Source organism: Aotus nancymaae, unplaced genomic scaffold, assembly GCF_030222135.1.
Source record: "Aotus nancymaae isolate 86718 unplaced genomic scaffold, 86718_ANA_hifiasm-v0.15.2.pri h1tg000028l, whole genome shotgun sequence".
Classification (NCBI taxonomy): Eukaryota; Metazoa; Chordata; class Mammalia; order Primates; family Aotidae; genus Aotus; species Aotus nancymaae.
Window position 1 is genome coordinate 34,980,940 of NW_026988441.1, and position 19,457 is coordinate 35,000,396.

The 19,457-nt window shown below is 48.7% G+C and overlaps 1 protein-coding gene across 3 annotated transcripts in view; it reads left to right on the top strand.

The window, feature by feature from the left end:
- The window catches only part of OLFM2 (olfactomedin 2), an 81,925-nt gene that overhangs the window by 54,610 nt on the left and 7,858 nt on the right, over positions 1–19,457 (top strand). The gene's annotated exons all lie outside the window — the stretch shown is intronic.

Consider the following 19,457-nt stretch of genomic DNA (forward strand, 5'->3'; position numbering starts at 1 on the left):
CGCTGGAGTCCAGGAGGTTGAGGCTGCAGTGAGCCATGACTGCACCACTGTGCTCCAGCCTGAGCTACTGAGTCTCAAACAAACAAAAAACCCAGGCTCCCTGGAGCCAGCTCTGCTCTTCCAGCCTTGTAAGCTTCCCCGGCAAGGCCACACTTGTCCCACCCTGCTATAATTGCCTCTTCCCTTTTCTTTCTTCCTTGCTTATCTGTGAATGTGGGGAAGCCCTGGAGGGTGCTGTCCTATCTGCCCTTGCAAGGAAAACAGCCGCTGGCATTTCCTGAGCAGTCTCTCTCAGAACCAGTGCTTGAGGCATTTTTGGCGTATTAGCTGGCTGGATCATCAAAAGCCAACAGGTTCATCTCATCACCTACTGCCAGTTTCCCTGTTTGAGAAATGAAACTGATGCCAGGTGCAGTGTGGCTCACGCCTGTAATCCCAGCCACTCTGGAGGCTGAGACAGAATTGCTTGAACCTGGGAGGTGGAGGGTGCAGTGAACTGAGATGGCGCCATTGCACTCCAGGCTGGGCAACAAGAGTGAAACTCTGTCTCAAACAAAGAACAACAAAAAAAGAAATGAAACTGAGGCTCAGAGAGAGTCACTTGCCCGGGGTAACACAGAGCCAGTTTTGAAGCTCAGACAGTCCGGCCAACCTTTTTGTGTTTCCAGTCAGCACCCATTTGCTTATTTTTATTCCATAAGCAATTCTGTCACACTCCCTTGAATATCACATTGCGTTATGTGTCCCAGCCTGTTTGCTGTTACTATAACGGACTACCACAGATTGAGTAATTTATAAAGAGCTGGGTGTGGTGGCTCACGCCTGTAATCCCAGCACTTAGCCGAGGTGGGAGGGTTGCTTGAGCCCAGGAGTTTCAAGACCAGCCTGGACAATGTGGCCAGACCCCATGTCTACATAGGTTTTTAAATTTTAGCCAGATGTGGGGGCATGTGCCTGTAGTCCCAGCTACTCAGGAGGCTGAGGCAGGAGGATCAGTTGAGCCTGAAATGTTGAGACTGCAGTGAGTCAGGATCGCATCATTGCACTCCAGCCTGGACAACAGAGCCAGACCTCATCTGTAAAATAATCAATCAGTTTATCAATTAATTTTTCTTATCAAAAGAAAAGAAATTTATTTCTCCAGTTCCGGAGACTGGGAAGTCCAAGAGCATGCACCAGCCTCTGGCAAAGGTCATCCCATGGCCAAAGGGCTGAAGGTGGAAGTGACACAGAGAAAGGAAATTGAGCTAAACTCATTCTTTTTATCCATATCACACTCTATGATAACCCACAGCCCTTTTAATGGTATTGATTCATCCTAACTTCCTCTTTAAAGGTCCTACCTCTCAACACTGTTACTTTTTTTTTTTTTTTTTTTTTGAGACAGAGTCTTACTCTGTCACCAAGGCTGGAATGTAGTGGCATGATCCTGGCTCACTGCAACCTTCGCCTCCTGGTTCAAGCAATTCTCGTGCCTAAGCCTCTCGAGTAGCTGGGATTACAAGCCCCCGCCATCACGCCCAGCTAATTTTTGTATTTTAACTAGAGACAAGATTTCGCCATGTTAGCCAGGCTGGTCTTGAACTCCTGGCCTTAAGTGATCTGCCCGCCTTGACCTTCCAAAGTGTTGGGATTACAGGTATAAGCCACCATATCCAGCCTCTGAAGTAGCTATTCTTCTGTTTCTTTTTTTTTAAGTTTTTTTTGGGGGGAGACAGAGTCTTGCTTTGTCGCCCAGGCTGGAGTGCAGTGGCACAGTCTTGGCTCACTGCAACCTCCACCTCCTGGTTCAAGCGATTCTCCTGCCTCAGCCTTCCAAGTAGCCAGGACTGCAGGTGCACACTGCCACACCCAGCTAATTTTTTTTTTGTATTTTAGTATAGATGAAGTTTCACCATGTTGCCCAGGCTGGTCTTGAACTCCTGAGCTCAGGCAATCCGCCTGCTTCGACCTCCCAAAATGCTAGGATTACAGGCAGGAGCCACCGCGCCCACCCTGTTTCTTTACTTCTCTAATAAACTTGCTTTCACTTTAAAAATAAATAAAATGGATTAAGTTTCCAACACATGAATTTTAGGGGGACACATTCAAACTATAACATGATGTGAAGCCATTCTAATTATATTAACAACCCCCTCATGACATCAGTACTATTGTTAGCCATATATTCTAACTGGGGGAACGAAGGCACAGGATGGCTAAGTCACTAGCCCAAGGTCACACAGCAGAACCGAGGCTTGAACCTAGGAGACCCTTAATGAGCACGTCCTCCCACCACCACTGGGGGAATTGAATGCCTTTGAGACTCATTTCTTTGAAACCCTGGAATGTGTGTTGGAGGTGTAGCCAAGGGAAAAAAGGTTTGGACCCAGAGTGGACTTGCCACGCCCAGGGGCACACAGGGAACCAGCAGGAAGGAGGCGTTGGAGGTGGGTTTTCAGGAGTCCGGGTACCTGGCTGTCATCGTTATCAACAGGCAGGTTGATCAGTGTCACCTCCTGGCTGTGCTGACCAGCCTTTGAGGCCTCCTTCCAGCCTGGGAGCCTCACAGCAAACACCTCCATTTTGTGCAGGGGTGTCCCTGGCTATCGGGGCGAAACGCCTCAGCCAGCCACGGAAGATAAATTTCCCCCATGACGACCTTTCCATGCGCTGACAGATTGATTTCAAAAATCCATCCTCGGCCAACGCGCCCGGCCCCAGCCCCTACCGTGGGCGCTGATGGCTGCAAATTTATATCCAGGCCAGAAATTGAATTCCTGTGAGTGGAAGGAAGTATCTGAAAAGCTCACCCAGGCTCATTTTTACGTTTGAAAAACTTCAGGCCAGAGATTAAATTGGGGCCACGGTGTCTCCCAGCAGCAGAGACCTTGGTGGCGGAGAGATGACCTCGCCGAGGACAGCTTCTTTAGATTCTCTGCCTTCAGCTTGGCCTCCTGGGGCTGAGAAGTAAAAAGCAGCGAGACCTGCAGGCCTGCGTGGCTAAAGGGATCCCCACTTCTGACCAGCTAATGCTAGAAAAGGGACATGCTCTGTGTACCCAAAGGCAGGCTTTTGGTCCCCGTGGTAACTATTGAGCTATTCAGAGGGACAGGAAAGAAAACTGCTAATTCGGGCCGGGTGCAGTGGTTCATGCCTGTAATCCCAGCACCTCTGGGAGGCCGAGGTGGGAGGATCGCTTGAGCTCAGGAGTTTAAGACCAATCTAGGTAAGTGCCTGTGGTTCCAGCTACCTGGGACGCTGGGGTGGATCACCTGAGCCGGGGAGGTCGAAGCTGCAGTGAGCCATGACCTCGCCACTGCACTCCAGCCTGTCTCAAAAAAAAAAAAAAAAAAAAGCTGCTAATTCATCTTCATCCCCAGCCAGGCTCCTACACCAGCTCCTAAGGCCGCCTTAGTCCCGGCAAATTGGCGAGGTTCTAATTAAGCTTCCTTGGGCTGTGGCAGAGAGGACATCAGAGTCTGTGGATCATTCCAGAACCCTCGCTCCTCCCTGCCCCCTGCCAGAGGCCCAAAGGCTGGAGAAGGAGAAGCAGATAAATCAAGTGACAGCTCCGTGAAGGAAGAAACCCCATCTTGCTAGAAAGATCTCTCTCGCCTGCCTTGAAAAAATGAGACTGATGCAAATGCGGCTTCTTCTCTTTGGTACAAAAGCCCTTAAATATTAAAGAAATGAATCCTTGATGTCTACAAAGAAAGGATCAAAAACGAATCTTTCTGAAAGGAGAAGAGCTTTTATTTCTCCGTGAACTCTTCCAGATCTAGCCTCTGGCAGGGATGCCTGCTGAACAGGGAGGACAGGAAGACAAAGCTCTCAGTGATGGCCATTCAATATTTGTTCATTTAAGAAGTGTCTGAAGCAGCTACTGCATTGGGCTACAGCCTGGGGAAATGGCCAGGGAAGTGAGGCCCCAGTTCCTGCCCTCAAAAGCCAGTAGGGGATGGGCACAGTAGCTCATGCCTGTAATCCCATCACTTCGGGAGTCCGAGGCATGAGGATCACTTGAGCTCAGGAGTTTAAGACCAGTCTGGGCAACACAGCAAGACTCTGTCTCTTGCTGTGTCAAGAGACAGAATAAAAGGCTGGGTGCAATGGTTCACGCCTGTAATCGCACCACTTTGGGAGGCCAAGATGGGTGGATCACTTGAGGTCAGGAGTTTGAGACCAGCCTGGCCAACATGGTGAAACCCCATGCTTACTAAAAATACAAAAATTAGCCAGGCATGGTGGTACACACCTGTAGTCCCAGCTACTTGGGGAGGCTGAGGCAGGAGAATCGCTTGAACCCAGAAGGAAGAAGTTGCAGTGAGCCAAGATGGCGCCACTGCACTCCAGCCTGGGCGACAGAGCGAGACTCTTTCTCAAAAATAAATAAACAAACAAATAAATAAAAACCAGTGGTGGTTGGGCATGATGGCTCACATCTGTAGTCCTACCACTTTGGAAGGCTTACGCGGGAGGATCATTTGAAGCCAGGAGTTTTGAGTCCAGCCTGGGCAACATAGTGAGTGAGACCCCATCTCTTAAAAAAAAAAAAAAAAAAAGGCCAGTGGGGCATTCTCTAAAACTCCCTGAACAGTAATCCTCAAAACTGTCAAGGTCAGAAAAAACAAGACAGAGAAACAGTCATAGACCAGAGGAGTCTAAGTACATGTGATGACTCAATGCAACGTGGGATCCTGGATTAGATTCTGGACCAGAAAAAGGACTCAAGTGGGAAAACTGGGGAATCTGAATAAAATCTGGAGTTTAGTTAATAGTAATGAATGCATGGATGTTGATTTCTTAGTTGTGACAAGTGTACCGTGGTTATGTAAGCTGTAATAACAGGGAAGACAGGATGAGGGGGTATGCAGGAGCTCTCTGTATTATCTTTGTAACTTTCCTATATATCTAAATTTATTCCAAAAGTAAAAGTTGATTAGGTGGGTACCGTGGCTCACACCTGTAATTTCAGTGCTTTGGGAGACTGAGATGGGAGGATTGCTTGAGGCCAGAAGTTTGAGACTAGCCTGGGCAACATAGCGAGATCCTGTGTTAAAAACTTAGCAGGGGCCGGGCACGGTGGCTCACGCCTGTAATCCCGGCACTTTGGGAGGCCAAGGCAGGCAGATCACTTGAGGTCAGGAGTTCGAGACCAGCCTGACCAACGTGGAGAAACCCCGTCTCTACTAAAAATACAAAAAATTAGCTGGGCATGGTGGCGCGTGCCTGTAATCCCAGCTACTCAGGAGGCTGAGGCAGGAGAATTGCCTGAACCCAGGAGGCGGAGGTTGCAGTGAGCCGAGATCGCGCCATTGCACTACAGCCTGGGTAACAAGAGAGAAACTCCGTCTCAAAAAAAAAAAAAAAAAAACTTAGCAGGTAGATCTGTGAAGGTGTTTGCTCTCTGTCCCACTGGTCCAAAAAAAATTAGCCAGGCGTGATAGTGCACATCGGTAGTCCCAGCTACTTGGGAGGCTGAGGTGAAAGGATTGCTTGAGTCTGGGAGGTTGATGCTGCAGTGAGCCATGGTCACACCAATGGGGGGCACAGCCTTGGGGACAGAGCAAGACCTTGTCTCAAAACAAAAATTTAAAAAATGTATCAAGGTGTCAGGGTGTGGTGACACACATCTGTGGTCCCAGCGACTGAGCAGGCTGAAGCGAGAGAATTGCTTGAGCCTGAGAAGCTGAAGATGCAGTGAGCATGGTCATCCCACTGCACTCCAGCTTGGGCAACTGCTTGAGACCTTGTCTCTTAAAAAACCAAAAATGTCAGCTAACGCCCTTTTTGGCCTTAGCCCACTTGCACCCAGGTGAAAAAAAAAAAAATGGTCGGCCAAGTGTGATGGCTCACATCTGTAAACCCAGCACTCTGGGAGGCTGAGGCAGGTGGATCCCTTGAACCCAGGAGTTCAAGACCAGCCTGGGCAACATGATGAAACCCCATCTCTAAAATAAATACCCTGTCTCTAAAATAAAAAATTAGCCCAGCACGGTGGTGTGCACCTGTAGTCCCAGCTACTCACGAGGCTGAAGTGAGAGGATGGCTTGAGCCTGGGAGGTGGAAGTTGCAGTGAGCAGTGATTGCGCCATGATTGCACCACTGCACTCCAGCCTGCGAGACAGAATGAGACCCTGAAGGAAGTGACTCTTGTCCTCTCAGCATAGTGGCTGAGAGTCTGATAGGCTGGCATCCAAATCCCAGCTCTGTGAGTTTGGGCAACTTGACCTTTCTCTTTCTCAGTTTTCCTATCTGTAGAATGGAGCTAGTGTTAATATGTACCATGAGATGGGCCTCTAAGAATCAAATATTGGTAATATTTGTAAGGCAGCTTAGAAGAGTGCACTCTATATGTGTTAAGTAAAATATGAAATTCAGAATGGGAGTAGAACTTGGCGGATGGATGGATGGACAGATGAACGGATGGATGGATGGATGGATGGATAGATGGATGGCTGGTTGAATGAATATGAGTGAATGGATGGTTGGCTGGGTGGATAAATGAATGAATGGGTAAATAGATAAATGATGGGCAGATGAATGAATGGATGGATAGATGGATAGATGGTTGGCTGTATGAATAAATGTGAGTAAATGGAGGATTGGATGGATGAATGGGTGGAAAGATGAATTAATGGATGGATGGATGAATGAATGAATGTGTGGACTCACAACTACTTTCTATCCTGACCCGTCCCCCAGCCACAAGGCTCTTCTAGGCAAAACCCCAGCTTCTCAGGCTGAGGGAGGCCCCTGGTGGTTCCCAGAATTCCAGCATGGCACAGGCAAGCTGAGAACTTTTTTTTTTTTGAGACAGGTTCTTCCTCTGTCACCCAGTTGGAGTGCAGTGCACACAGCTCACTACAACCTCTGCCTCCCACACTCAGGCGATCCACCCTCCTCAGCCTCCAGAGGAGCTGGGACCACACCTGACTAAATTATGTTGTATTTTTGGTAGAGACGGGGTCTCACCATGTTGCCCAGGCTGGTCTCAAACTCCTCAGCTCAAGCCATCCGCCCACCTTGGCCTCCAGAAGGGCTGGGATTGCAGGCATGAGCCACAGCGCCTCGCTGATATCTTCTTTAAGGCCTGACAAGCTTATCACTCAGGGGAGATTTGCCCAATACCTCAAGGTTTGACAAGAGCAGGCTGCTATTATCTCAAGCTTTCCAAAGGGACATGGCCCCCTGTCATGCTCAGACGTAGCAGACAGGCATATCCTTCATCATTCTTCACAGCCCTCCTGCCATCCCCACAGACAGAGAGAAGCCACAGCCTCTGCCTAGCCTACTGGGCACCTGTCTGCAGCCTAATCACAGGTGCTCCTTCCCCAGAACAAACAAGAGAAGCCGGCTCTGTGGCAGAAAGGGAAAATTCATGGTAGATCTGTGAAGGTGATTGCTCTCTGTCCCACTGGTCCATAAGCATCCTCATTCTGAGGATCAGGGATGAATTGTTTGCAAAGCAAACAAAACTCACGCCTCCCTACTGTTTCCTGTCCCAGGGCAGAGGCAGGCCTGGAGCCAGCGTTCCCACCAGTGAAGCCCTCTTCATGGTGGCTGTGATCAGGGCTTGGAGGAGAAGGACAGGAGTCGTGCCGTAAGCCAGTGTAGACTGTGGAGCCAGATGGCCCGTGTTCGAATTCTAGCTACACCACTTACAAGCAGTGATGCTTTGGCAGAGTCTTTTTTTTTTAAAACTTTATTTGAGACAGAGTCTTACTCTATTGCCCAGGCTGGAGTGCAATGGCATGATCTTGGCTCACTGCAACCTCCGCCTCCTGGGTTCAAGCAATTCTCCTGCCTCAGCCTGCTGAGTAGCTGGGATTACAGGTGCACACCACCATGCCCAGATAATTTTTTTGTATTTTCAGTAGAGACGGGGGTTCACCATGTTGGTCATGGTGGTCTCGAACTCCTGACCTCATGATCTGCCTGCCTCCGCCTCCCAAGGTGCTGGGATTACAGGTGTGAGCCACTGCCCCAAGACTTGTTTTTTTTTTTTCTTTTTTTTTTTTTTCTCAGACAGGGTCTTGCTCTGTCACCCAGGCTGGAGTGCAGTGACACCATCTCAGCTCACTGTAACCGCTACCTCCCAAGTTCAAGCGATTCTCTTGCCTCAGCCTCCCTAGTAGCTGAGATTACAGGCACTCACCACCATGCCCAATTAATTATTTGTATTTTCAGTAGAGATGGGGTTTTGCCATGTTGACCAGGCTGGTGTCGAACTCCTGACCTCAAGTGATCTGCCCAACATGGCCTCCCAAAGTGCTGGGATTACAGGCGTGAGCCACCACACCTGGCAAAGAGCCGGGACCTCTCTGTTCCCTAGTTTCTTCCCCTGTCAAAAGGAGATAATGACAGCGCCTTCCTCCCAGGCTTGCATTATAAGGAGTAAGGGCATGGTGGCTCACACCTGTAATCAAGCACTTTGGGAGGCTGAGGCAGTAGAATCACTTAAGGTCAGGAGTTTGAGTTTGAGATCAACCTGGGTAACATAGTGAGACCTCATGTCTACAAAAATTAAAAAAAAAAAAAAATTAGTCGAGGGCCAGGCACAGTGGCTCACGCCTGTAATTCCAACACTTTGGGAGGCCGAGGTAGGCGGATCGTGAGGTCAAGAGATTGAGATCATCCTGGCCAACATGGTGAAACCCCGTCTCTACTAAAAATACAAAAATTAGCCGGGCTTGGTGGCACACACCTGTAGGCCTAGCTACTTGGGAGGCTAAGGAAGGAGAATCACTTGAACCTGGGAGGCGGAGGTTGCAGTGAGCCGAGATCGCACCACTACACTCCAGCCTGGCGACGAAAAAAAAAAACCTTGGTGTGGTCATACATGTCTGTGGGAGGCTGGGCAGGAGGACTACGTAAGCCCAGGAGGTCAAGGCTGCAGTGAGCCGAGATCACGCCACTTACTGCGCTCTAGTCTGGGTGACAGAATTGAGAGCTTGTCTCTGAAAACAAGAAACAAAAAAAGAAACAGAAGCATTAGGGAAAATGCAGAAGATGCCTCGACAGGTGGGTAACACATGGCAGGGACAGCCAAAGCTGCTTTTGGAAGAGACCTGGACGCTTGAGCCCTGGGGATGGGGAAGAGTTAGCGTAGGCCTGAGATGGTGTGAGTGCAGGGATTGCCAGAGGGCCCAGCTAGTGCAAAGGTCTAGAGATGAGAATAAGCATCCTGTGAGCAGGGAAGGGAAAGACAATTAGAGGGGATGGGCCAGAGAGAATACAGCAGCGTGTGCCTGCATGGGGTTCATTGCCTGCAAGGATGAAGAAGGACCATGGTTCCCCTGCTGCCAGGTTATAGTGTGGAGATGTTCTGGGATAGGAAGCCAGCTGGGGCTGCATGGGGACTAGGATGGAGCAAGTGTCCCCTCTCATCCCTCATTATTCTCCTCTCTCCCTTGTTGGACTTTCTTTTTTTTTTTTTTTTTTTTTTTTTTAGAGATAGGGTTTCACCACGTTGGCCAGGCTGGTCTCGAACTCCTGACCTCAGGTGATCTGCCCGCCTCGGCCTCCCAAAGTGCTGAGATTACAGGCATGAGCCACCACGTCCGGCCTTTATTGGACTTTCTTTGCCTCATGGTCCAGCAACCTCAACCCTGACTCCATGAGACTTTGCCAGATGCTTTTTATTGTGTTAAGACTCACACTGTTTGACCTCAGGAAGTTACCAAATTGGGATTTTGAGTGTTATGAAGATAATAGTAATAGCAGGGCCGGGTGCTATGGCTCAGGCCATTAATCCCAACACTTTGGGAGGCTGAGAGGGGAGGATCCCTTGAGGCCAGGAATCCGAGGCTGCAGTAAGTCATGATCATTCTGCTGCACTAGCCTGGGCAACATAATGAGAGCCCACCTCTACAAAAACATAATTAAAAAAAATTAACCAGGTGCAGTGGTGCATGCCTATAATCCTAGCCCTTTGGGATGCTGAGGATGGAGGATTGAGGCCAGGAGTTCAAGACCAACCTGGGCAACACAGTAAGATTCTGTCTCTACAAAAAAAAAAAAAAAAAAAAAAAAAATGTAAATTAACCAGGTGCAGTGGTACATGTTTTTTGTAATCCCAGATTTTGGGAGGCTGAGGCTGAAGGAACTGTCTGAGGCCACGAGTTCAAGACCAGCTTGGGCAATACAGTGAGACTTCCATCTTTACAAAAAACAAAAAATTACCTGGGCATGATGGCACACACCTGTAGTCCCAGCTGCTCAGGAGGCTGATGGCCAGAGGATCACTTGAAGTCAGGAGTTCAAGGCTGAAGTGAGCCATGATTGTGCCACTGCACTCCAGCCTGGATGACAGCGTGAGACCCTGTCTCTTAAAAAATGAAAAAAATAATATTAGCAGACACTTGTGTAGGTCTTGCTACATGCAGATGGCTATTCTAATTGCTCTTATATATATTATGAATTCATTGGACCCTCCCAGCAACCCTGAGAAGTAGGTAGTCATCATGTCCATTGTACAAAGGAAAAAACTAAGAAGCCGGGCGTGGTGGCTCATGCCTGTAATCCCAGCACTTTGGGAGGCTGAGGCGGGCAGATCACCTGAGGTCGGGAGTTCAAGACCAGCCTGACCAACATGGGGAAACCCCATCTCTACTAAAAATGCAAAATTAGCTGGGCATGGTGGCACATGCCGGTAATCCCAGCTACTCGGGAGGCTGAGGCAGGAGAATTGCTTGAACCCAGGAGGCAGAGGTTGTGGTGAGCGGAGATTACGCCATTGCACTCCAACCTGGGCAACAAGAGCGAAACTTTGTCTCAAAAAAAAAAAAAAAAAGAAAGAAAGAGAAAACTAAGAAAGACACAGAGAGATTAAGCCACTTGCTGCCGTCACACAGCAGGTAGAATGGTGAAGCTAGAACTTAAACCTAGGCAGCCTGACTCCAGGACCCTGCTCTTACCAGTTGGCCCTACTCTACCATCCCAGGAGGAATAAGAAACATCTAGAGGAAGCTAGTCACTTCTATCGTAAGGATATTGCCCAGAGAGATGCTGGTGACATCACGTGGAATCCTTTTTGGGAGGACTGTGGGAGAAATCCCTGCCAAAAATAATTGAGCTTTCTCCTGAGCATCTGGTGTACTTTTGTTTCAGGACACTGAGAACCGCATAAATGACCAGCTTTCCCTTTTTGAGTTGGCTGCTAAGGAGCTTGGAGCCAAACTTATGGCCCGGCCATATGCTGATTGTTCAGGTTTTTAAGAGATGAGTTTTTCTTAGCCTCGTTTCTGGCTCTGTCTTATGTCCTTGCTTTTGTTTTTCTTCTTTTTCTCCCTTGCCAAAAAAAAAAAAAATTTAAAGGACTTTTAAAAATCTTTTTTTTTTTCTTTTGAGACAGGGTCTCACTTTGTCACCCAGGCTGGAGTATAGTGGCTAGTGACGCCTTCATAGCTAAGCAGTCTTGAACTCCTGGACTGAAGTGATCCTCCTACTTCAGCTTCCAGAGTAGCTAGGACTGTAGGCATGTGCCATCATGTTCAGCTAAATTTTAAATTTTCTGTAGAGATGGGGTTTTACTATGTTGCCCAGGCTGGTCTCAAACTCCTGTGCTCAAGAGATTCTCCTGTCTTGGCTTCCCAAAGTGTTGAGATTACAGGCGTGAGCCACTGCACCGGCCCAAAAATCTTTATAAGGACAGTATATGGGCCAGGCACGGTGGCTCACACCTGCAATCCCAGCATTTTGGGAGGCTGAGGTGGGTGGATCACCTGAGGTTGGGAGTTCGAGACCAGCCTGAACAACATGGAAACCCCATGTCTACTAAAAATACAAAATTAGCCAGGCATGGTGGTACATGCCTGTAATCCCAGCTACTCAGGAGGCTGAGGCGGGAGAATCGCTTGAACCCAGGAGGCAGAGTTTGTGGTGAGCTGAGATAGCGCCATTGCACTCCAGCCTGGGCAACAAGAGTGAAACTCCATCTCAAAAAAAGAGCAATACATGTTTGTTGTAGAAAACTTGGAAAATAAGATAAATTGAAAGATGGTGATTAATCTCCATTAATCCCTAATTTTTAATGACTGCACAGTATCCCATTCTGTAGATGTATCATAAATTTGTAAATTGGCTGGGCATAGTGCCTCACGCCTGCAATCGCAATACTTTGGGAGGCCAAGGCAGGAGAATCACTTGAGCCCAGGAATTTGAGACCAGGCTGGGAAACATAGCCAGACCCTGTCTCTACAAAAAATATTTTTAAAAACTAGCCTGGGCTGGGAGCAGTGGCTTACACCTGTAATCCCAACAGTTTGCTCCCAAATCACCTTAGGTCGGGAGTTCAAGACCAGCCTGACCAACATGGTGAAAACCCTGCCTCTACAAAAATCCAAAAAAGTAGCTAGGCATAATGGCAGGTGTCTGTAATTCCAGCTACTGGGGAGGCTGAGGCAGGAGAATCACTTGAACCCTGGAGGCAGAGGTTGCAGTGAGCCGAGATCACGCCATTGCACTCCAGCCTGGGCAACAGAGCGAGACTCCATCTCAAAATAAATAAATAAATAAATTAGCTTGGTGTAGTGGCTCACACCTGTAGTCCGAGCTACTCAGGAGACTTGAGGTGGGAGGATAGCTTCAGACCTAGGACATAAAGGCCACGGTGAGCTATGATCGTGCCACTGTACTCCAGCCTGGGTGATAGAGCAAGACCCTGTCTCAAAAAAAAAAATCTTTTTTTCTTTTTCCAGCATGTGTAAAAGCTTTTGATCAAAATAGTTTCTAATTGTCCAATTTTAAACAATGCTTAATGAACCTCCCTCGTGTTGTACCTGAGCGAGTCAAGGAACGCGCCACACTCTGAGAATGAATTACGAGCCCTTTATTAAGCCGGTGACCGAGAGTGGCTAACGCCCAAAATTCTCTCGGCCCCGAAGAAAAAGTTAGGTGGTCTTTTATACACTAGTTTAATAAAAGGAAGGGGGGAACCTAGCTGAAACAAAGTTTTCACAAAGGCAGAGTAAGCAAAAAGTTGAAAAGAAAAGCTGGTACATAAGAAATAAAACAGTGCCAGGTGTGAGGAGTACAGCTGTCATGAAAGACACAACTTACAGATAAGGCGGGCTCTGGGCGCTCACTGCAGCTGCATTTCCAGGCTCTGCTCATACCACTTTACTCGGCCTCTTATCAACAAAGGCATTTCTGGGTGCCCAGAGTCAGTCTGGCCTTGCTTTATACTATAGTTACATACTTAAAGGGGAGAAGGTTACTAAAATGAAGAAGCCAAGATGGAGTCTGTTCAGCGCAAAAAGGCTAACATAAAGCCTGAACAGCTTTTAGTCAGGAAAAAGGAGAGTTAGTTTTAGCTGGCAAAAAGCAGGATATCACACTTGTAGCAATCAGATGCTTGTCCACACAGTGTCCACGGGCTGAAGTCTTAGCTATGGATTGGCCGAATAACATCCAAATTGCAGGAACTTTAAAGGCTTGGCTGTGGACTGGCAGGCTGCCCTCCAAAAATATCTAATCCCTGCTCTCATATTTAACTGGAGCTATCTTATGGTATTTTACATATCCTTGTAAACCACTTAGAGTCCTCTCTGGAACAAGGCAGGGCACAAATAAATATGTAAGCCTCAAGCTGCCTTGGCTTCCTGATTAAATTATCCATCCTCAAACACAGTAATAGCCTCATTTTATTAAGAGGCAGGCGCTTGCTCTCTTCCTGTTGGCCACTTCCTGATAGCCCATGCTCCTGCTGTCCCCAGGACCCCGTAGCAATGCCTCCGTCCCCAGGGAAGCACCAGGAATTTTTTTTTGTTTTGTTTTGTTTTTTTGAGATGGAGTCTCGCTCTGTCGCCCAGGCTGGAGTTCAATGGCACCTGCCATGACACCCGGCTAATTTTTTGTATTTTTAGTAGAGACAGGGTTTTACCATGTTGGCCAGGCTGGTCTCGAACTCCTAACCTCAGGTGATCCGCCCGCCTGCCTCAGCCAAAGTGCTGGGATTATAGGCGTGAGCCACCGCACCCGTCCATCAGGAATTGTTTTTGAACAAAGATACAGGTGGTGAAGTGGTAGGAGACAATGATCCCTGTTCCCAACAGCAAGAAAAACTTTTCCTGCGTGTGTCCTACTCAGTTAATCCTGGACCTGTTTTAGAGGCTGGTGTTTAATTGGGGCAGCCTCAGCAAAAGTGTTTGAAAGATTTAAGCCAGAAAAGAGGATTTGAGGAACAGCTACTTGAGTGCATAGGTTCACTCTTAAAGCCCATTAAACCCTGAACTAAGAGCTCAGCAAAGAGAGAGCAGGTTGGCAGAGCTGGCATGGTAGCTCACGCCTGTAATCCTAGCACTTTGGGAGGCCAAGGCAGGTGGACCTCTTTAGCCCAGGAGTTCAAGACCAGCCTAGGAAACATAGTGAGACCCTCCCCATGTCTCTACAAAAAAATGGCCAGTTGTGGTGTACACGCCTGTAGTCCCAGCTACTCAGGAGGCTGAGGCGGGAGGATTGCTTGAGTAAGGGAAGTTGAGGCTGCAGTGAGCCGAGATCATGCCACTGTACTCCAGCCTGGGCAATAGACGAAGACCCTATCTGAAAAAAAACAAAAACAAAAGGAGTGGGTTGGCTTCTTAGTACAGCTGCCAAGTCCGAGGTGAGACAGGATGCTAGACCACAGATTTCTAAGCTGGAAAATGCCTGTGTTCTTAGACCTGCTGTTATACGCATTTCCCTTAGAGTAGGACGCTCTCTGTTCCTCCCTTGTCTTCTGACTGCCAAGAACTCCTGACTTTGTTTCCAAGCTAGACCCAGTCTGGAAGAGCTAGCACGTGGAACCTTCCAGAACATTCCAGCAGTTCCTAGGGACATGCATTGACTGCATATCTGAACTTAAACCCAATGGGCAAAACTCAGGACCTCTGCATGCTGCGATCTGGCAGCCAAAACCCGGGCATTTAATTACACTGCTGCAGAGAACACTCCGGTGAGATGCGTCCAACGCAGACAATTATTTTAGGAAAGCCATGGAGGCCTTCTCTCTGCACCACTTAAATCTTGCTTCTCTTTTACAATTCAACGTTTCCTCTGTCGAGAGAAAATGGCTTGTTTGCTTCAAAGGACACGCTAGGAAATGTAGGAAGATGTTAATTACGTTGAACTGGGCGCTTTGTCTCTGCACAAAAGATATTCCTTGGGGGGTTCTGTCTAAATTGCTTGGGGAGCAGAGCCAGGCGAGGAGGGGCAGGGATGCTTGGGCTCCTGTTCGATGTTTTTCTTTGTTGTTTCTTTTTTAAGAATTGGCTTTATCAAGAAGGGAGGTCCGGGTTCGTTGGTTTATGCCTGTAATTCCAGCACTTTAGGAGGCTGAGGTGGGTGGATCACTTGAGGTCTGGAGTTCGAGACCAGCCTGGCCAACGTGGTGAAACCCTGTCTCTACTAAAAATACAAAAACTAGCCAGGCATGGTGGCATATGCCTATAATCCCAGCTACTTGGGAGGCTGAGGCAGGAGAATTGCTTGAACCCAGGAGGCGGAGATTCCAGTGAGCCAAGATTGTGCCACTGTACTCCAGCCTGGGTGACAGAGTGAGACTCCCTCTCAAAAAAAAAAAAAAAAAAAAAAAGGTAATGGTGGCTCATACCTTGTAATCCCAGTGCTTTGGGAGGCCGAGGCAGGAGTTTGAGCCCAGGAGTTTGAGACCATACTGGACAATACAGAGACTTCCATCTCTATAAAAATTAGTAGGTGTGGTGGTAAGACTAAAGGCCTTTAGTTTCAGCTACTCGGGAGGCTGAGGTGTAAGGATTCACTTAAGCCCAGGAGGTTGGTAAGGCCCGTTGCCTCTCCCGGAGCTTGGACACGCCCACTCCCCCCCACCCTGGGCCTGGAGCTCGGACCGCCCCCCCCCGAGCTCGGACACACCCATCCCTCTCCGCGCCTAGAAACTACGTCATCACCCCACGCCCACTTTTGCACTCGGCACTAGGCTTTGCATTCAGCACCTAGCCAGCCGTTGGAAAACCCCACCAAAATTTAAAAGAAGCCCCGCCAAAACCTGCCCAATAGTATTGTGCATCCCGCTTGCCTGCCAATGGCAGCTTGCCCCTCCCACGACCTGCTTCCCCACAACCAATCAAGACGCGTCCACTCCCTATAAAACCCCACATCTGCGCGGAGTCAAGCGCGACTTCTCCGGTTCCTCCCGTCGGACTATAGAACCTCACCTCGGAGCTGGATAAATTCGCATTGGCTCTTCTTGTGCCGGCCTCAGTTTCCTCGTTTTAAACTCGGCAGTAACCCTTACAGTTGAGGCTGCCGTAAGTCACAGTGATGCCACTGCGCACCAGCCTGGGTGACAGAATGAAATTCCATCTCCAAAAAAAAAAAAAAAAAGGAAGAAGAAGGGAAGTGGAAGAGTTCTGGATTATCCCAGAAACAAAGGGCAGGCATTCTTTGGTTATTCCTCTTGTACTGAGCCATCCTTGTTGTCTTAGGTCATGCTCCTTCAGGGAGGATTTAAGTGCTAGTATTCACCTAAAAAAACCCAAGGAAGAACCAGTAGGGGAGCAGAGAAGTGAGAGAGGAAGTGAAGAAAACTCATGCAGGGAGAGTTAATGAGTATGCCAGGCACACCCCTAATCCCAGCACTTTGGGAGGCCGAAGCAGGCGGATCCCTTGAGCCCAGGAGTTCAAGACCAGCCTGGGCAACAAAGCGAGACTCCATCTCTACAAAAGGGAAAAAAGCTGGGTGTGGTGGTACCTGCTGGTAGTCCCAGCTACTCAGGAAGCAGAGGTGGGAGGGGATGGCTTAAACCCAGGAGTTCGAGGCTGCAGTAAGCTAGGATTGCACCACTGCACTCCAGGGGTGAGTAACAGCAAGACCTCATCTTAAGAAAAACAGGCCGGGCATGGTGGCTCACGCCTGCAACCCCAGCACTTTGGGAGGCCAAGGCGGGCAGATCACTTGAGGCCAGGAGTTCGAGACCAGCCTGGCCAACATGGTAAAACCCTAAAACCCCATCTCTACTAAAAATACAAAAATTAGCCAGACGTGGAGTTGGGTGACTGTAATCCCAGCTACATGGGAGGCTGAGACATGAAAATTGCTTGAACCTAGGAGGTGGAGTTTGCAGTGAGCCAAGATTGCACCACTGTACTCCAGCCTGGGTGACACAGCAAGAGTCCGTCTCAAAAATAAAAAATAATAATAAAGTAAATAAATAGATGTAATGAGCGGGTTGCTGCTGTGGTCGACCGGGATCACCAACTAATGGTTTCCCTTGGAAGGTTTCGTGGAACACACACCTTTGAGTTCTTTCCCACCAGGGAGTCGAGAGGGGTGGTATTGATCACTAACGCTTGTGGGTCGTCGTTGAGGATTGCTGGGTGTATTTTCTGCTGGCACCATGCGAGGGCAGGGTGGGCTCTGACCATCAGGGAAAGCCCTTGGCCATGGCCAATCCTGGGTGCACCTGCAGTGAATGCTAGTTCCATCCAGCTCCTACCTGAGTAAAAGGAAGGCGGAGAAAGTGAGTTGCTGTGCTTCTCTGCCGGGGCTGAGGATGTGCAACTTATAAAGAGGGGGTTCCCCCCATTTAGGAAGGGTGTACTAAGGCTCAAAGAATGACTATAATAGTTTCAGCTGGCGTTTATGAATGGCTTGTTTTCTTTATAGATTAGTGGGGGAGTCAAGCTCTTCTGTACAATTTGTACAATTATATCATTTGCTCACATTCCAATAAAGCTAAAAAAAAAAAGACTTGATTGAGTGGGAGAGAAAAAGGTGGGCTAATAGTTGGAGTCCCCGGGATTGCTCATAATTCACAGCTTGGTTTATCTGTGCTGCAGCTCACGGCACTGGTTCTGCTGGGAGATCTGGTAACGGCTGTGCAAATGATCAATAATTATGGTGCTTTGTTTCTCTTTAAAACACTGGGTTTTTATTTTTATGAGAATGTCTTCCATGCCTGTAAGAATGCATCCTGGAATAGGACCAGGATCTTCCATTTGCCACCTCTATGGCCACTACCCATCATAGCCTGCCTGGATCTGTGCAGTCACTCCTGCCCTGGCCTTCCTCCCTCACCCCTAGAGCATCCAGAGGTCACTGTGAAGAACACCCAAGTAAGGGCACGTCCCGCCTCTGCTCAGAACCCTCCATGGCTCCCGTCTGATGTCCGTCTCTCCCACTAGATCCATGGACAACCACCGTTAGATGTTTTCTTCATTCCCTCTCTTCGTTTTTTTTTTTTTTAGATGAAGTTTTGCTCTTATTGCCCAGGCTAGAGTGCAATGGGGCGATCTCGGCTTACCACAAACTCCGCCTCCTGGGTTCAAGCGATTCTTCTGCCTCAGCCTCCCAAGTAGCTGGGATTACAGGCATGTGCCGGTGCCGCCACGCCTGGCTAATTTTGCATTTTTAGTAGAGATGAGGTTTCTCCATGTTGGTCAGGCTGGTCTCAAACTCCCAACCTCAGGTGATCCACCCGCCTTGGTCTCCCAAAGTGCTGCGATTACAGGCGTGAGCCACTGCGCCGGGCCTCCCTCTCTTACTTGATCCTATCCCAGACCCTATGCCTGGGACAAAAGATATTTTCATGGTATGGACATCTTTTTTTGTGTGTGTGAAACAGTGTCTTGCTCTGTTGCCCAGGCTGGAGTTCAGTGGTGCAATCTCAGCTCACTGCAACCTCCACCTCCCAGGTTCAAGTGATTCTCCTGCCTCAGCCTCCCAAGTAGCTGAAATTACAAGCTCCCACCACCATGCCTGGCTAATTTTTGTATTTTAACTAGAGACAGGGTTTCACCATGTTGGCGAGGCTGGTCTTCAACTCCTGAACTCAGGTGATCCACCTGCCTCATAGATATCTTCTAATCGGTTTGGAAGTTTATGACTGTCTTGTGTCTAGAGTTCCCCATGTTAGCATTTCTAAGGCTCTGATAAGTCCTGCAGTAACGAAATTTGTTTCACCCAGTAAGACACACATTTATTTGACCACAGAGCGTCCTTTTTCCAGCACACCTGGTAAGATTACCAGTGCTGCAAGGAGCATGGCTTGGGAAACAAATCCATAACTGATCACTGGATTATCTGAGCATTTTGTCTCACTTTGGCCATTACCTTACCTGGGCAGCTCCAGGTGGGGTGGGGGCACAGCAGGGTTGCACTTAACATTTAGTGGCCCTGATGGCTGGGCGCTCTGGCTCATGCCTGTAATGCCAGCAGTTTGGGAGGCCGAGGGGGGCGGATCACCTGAGATCAGCCCCTTTTTTTTCCTCTTGACACAGTCTCACTCTGTTACCCAGGCTGGAGTGGAGGCCAGGTGTCGGAGACCAGCCTGGCCAACATGATAAAACTCCATCTCTCCTGAAAATACAAAAATTAGCCGGTCGTGGTGTCAGGCGCCTGTGATTCCAGCTACTCGGGAGGCTGAGGCAGGAGAATCACTTGAACTCAGGAGGCAGAGGTTGCAGTGAGCCAAGATGGTGCCACTGCACTCCAGCCTGAGCAACAGGGCAAGACT